We start from the raw sequence: 3466 nt of genomic DNA on the forward strand, positions 1-3466 counted from the left end.
GTGTCGTGAAGCCTCAGGTGAGGCTGTCACTGAGCAGCACAGAAGTTTCTGCAAGGCAAAGAGGACAGATTTTCCACTGTGGTGGCTCCACAGTGACCCATGGGCATGGATCGGGGTCTCAGCCGCAAGGGCAGGAGGGGCTTCGCTGAGCCACATGAAGCTCCAGTGCTGAGACTCGGCCACTTTCCAAAAGCGAGTGTTGACGGAGGGTTTCTCCCTTGTGCGGGGAGGTGGTCTGTTGGTTTTGTTTGCTGGTCCAGCTACCAGTCCCCAAGCTTCATGGTGTCTGCCTGCCTGCCCGTCGGAGCAGAGCAGATGGCTGGGCTGGAGAGGGGGAACGGGGCTTTCCATGTCCCCACGAGACATCGTGTGTCCCCCCGGCCCCCATAGCTGCCAGTGGCTGCTTTTGCCCCCTCCTCCCTGTCTTCCCCCTCCTCCCCCTCCCCCCTCTCCCACCCCACTCTCCTTCTGTAGCCAGCTCTCTGCTCTGACAGATTGTCCCCGCAGCTGCCACCAAAAACTAATTTCTCAGTGCCACTTTAGACACTCAATCTTTTTCCCTGGCAAGACCTTTTTAATAGGGGTTGTGAAGCATGACAATTCCTGGGTTTTGTTTCTAACCTGCTGGAACATGGAACCCTTTCGAGTGATTGGAGTCAGGGCTTAGGAGGTATCTTTGCTCCTAGTAGAGGTGGGCAAGCCCACTGTGGGGCCTGAGCCCAGCCAGACTGAGCCAGTGACAGCGGAGACAGGACCTGACCTCACCGCAGGACGCTACAGATGGACTCACTTTTGCCTTCTTTCCATCATGAATTCATTTGAACGGAACTTCAGAAATGTTTTTTTCGTACAACTCTTCTATGTATACACAATGTGTACAAATTTTAAGTTACTTATCAAAATACTGCTGGTTCCAGATATCAGACCATCCCTAAAAAAAAAAAAAAATGATGATGATGATTTGGCACCAGCGAGTCTAATCTAAACATTGTGCTTTGGGCTCCAAAGTGAATTTTCAAAGACGAGTTCCAAAAATGGCTTGGCAGGGGGGATACTGGGTGCGTATCTCGTTTTCCAAGAGGAGCACCTCTCTGTGCTGTTGGATTGTCAGACGGTTTGGGCACAGCCAGTCCTCGCTCTGGGGTTCAGCTCTGATGTGATTGGCACGGACCACGTGACCGTGCTTCCAAAGATTACACCTGTCCCTGAACCCACTGCGCAGACACCCACTTTCGCTCACTCGTTCAGCCCTCCATCCGCCCGTTCATTCAATAAATAAGAAGAGCTGGTCAGAGGAAAGGGGAGAAAGATTGTTTTCCAATCAGCTCCGTGATCAGAATTTTGATTTTGTCCGCTCCTGGGGAGGAAACTCAGAAGCCCCCAACTTGGGCCCTCGCTCCTTAGCACGTGCTCAAAAAGCACACGGGGCGAGAATCGCGTTTGACGTGACCCATCTGATTCGGAAATCAGATGTTTTTTCGTGGCCCCTTATATCCCACACAGGAGAGAGAGGCAAAAAGGGCTGTCGTCTCTAAAACCGTCTTTGTCTCCATCCTTGGCACATTGCCACAAGGCTGGCAGTCCATCAGAAAGCAATTAGTGGCGCCCGACTTAACGAGCACGTGATGCGTTTCTGTAAGTGGAGAGAGAGAGGGTTAGCCCCGGAGCCCTGAGCGGACAGAGGCTGCCTAGTGAGCTAGACTTACTCTTGCTGGGTAATTTCTTCCAAAATCATATCATTGCCTATAATTTGAGGCCCAGGGAGTAAAAAATAGGCTGACAAGATATGCTGATCTTGGGTTCCAGCTGGTAGGAGGATTTGTTGAGCCAGTAACGTCTTTTTATTTTAGATTTAATTTTTGTCAAGTTCTGTACGGACGTGGTCAAGAAGTCAAGTAGTGGGAGTAAGCGTCGAAAGCAGAATGGCCAGATGGAGGTTCTGTGCTTTTCCATTTCTCATCCACAGCCAGAGGGGGATCCCTTGCAGTCCTTTTCGGCTTTTTTTTTTTTTTTCCTATTTATTCACCTCCATGTGTACAAATGACATGCTCACACTTCTTTTTCTTGATTTTCCTGTTTTCCATTCTTTTCCTCTGAGGCAAGATCCCCAGCTCACCGCTTAAACAATGCATTTCCCTCCCCCCTTCCCTCTTGGTATATATGTTACCATCCTTTTGGTCAAATCAGTGGTCAGTGTTTGCATTGTTATAACTGTGTAAATATTAAAGCTGACTCAAGCACTATTCTCTGCTGTTCTCTTCTTTCTTGTAGAGCTTGTGTTTTCCCTGGAGTTAATGATTACCTCTTAAAAAAAAAAAAGATGAATAAACGTGTTCACTTCTCTATGTAACTGTCCATAACTCCTCCTCAAATTCTGGCAGAACGGAAAGGCTTCTCTCAAGGTATTCAGGCTGTTGGTTTTTGTTTTTGGCTTGGAGGCATCCTTTCTGGAGCTCTTGGTCCTTCTGCTCAGTCTGGACTGGTTGTCCTGGGTGTCGGCCGTGGGGCTCCCATGTTGGGGCTTCCCGTCTCCATCATCCCGAGGCCTTTCTTTTGTGCTTTCCAGTGTTAGTGATCTGTTCCCTCTCCCCGACTCTGTGTCTGGATGGCTTCTTCGTTTTAGTGGAGCAGCTCCTCCAGGAGCTTCTTGAGGAAGGGCATGTGGTAGCCAGCCTCTAAGACGATCCCCAATAATCCTCATCTCCTGGTCCCCTCCCACGTTGTACTGGGATTGGTCGATGCAACCAATAGACTGCAACAAAAGTGACAGGCCACTCCGGACGTTAGGGAGGATACAAGACGCTGCGGGTTCTATCCTGGTGACTGGCTTGCCCTTCCTTCCTCTTCTTTCATTCCCCCCCTTCTCGTCCCCTCCTCCTCCTACTACTAATTTGTCTTCCTCTTCCTCTGTCTCTCTCTTTCTCTGATCATTCTTTCTGAGGACAACCAGTTGCCATGTCACCAGTAGTCCATCATGGTAGGAAACAACAGCCCTATGAGTGAGCTTCAGTCAAGCCTCAGATGACCGTGGCGTCCCTGACACCTTCGCTGTCCCCTCATGGGAACCCACCCCCCACCAGTACCAACCAGCTAAGCCACCCCCAAATTCCCGACTCACAGAAAGTATGAGACAATACATGTGTATTGTGTTAAGCCACTAAAATTTGGGTGATTGTTTCGCAGCTACAGACAAGGACAAGGGTAAATTTTCTGGATACTCCGCGTATCTAAAAAGTCTTTATTTTACCCACGCTTTCAACTGACGATCTGACCGGTTGTAGAATTCTGTTCTACAGCTGGAAGTCCCCTTCCCGCAGAATTTTGAAGGCAGTCATATATCCTGCCCTCTTTTCCAGGGTGGATGTTGATGTGCCCAACTTTTCTCCAAAACTGTGTTGACTCTTCTCTTCATCACAGGAGGGATGACATTTCATGAGGTTATGCTTTGGGGTTAATCACTTCTGTT

The sequence above is a fragment of the Neovison vison genome, chromosome 5 (assembly GCF_020171115.1).
Source record: "Neovison vison isolate M4711 chromosome 5, ASM_NN_V1, whole genome shotgun sequence".
Taxonomy (NCBI): Eukaryota; Metazoa; Chordata; class Mammalia; order Carnivora; family Mustelidae; genus Neogale; species Neogale vison.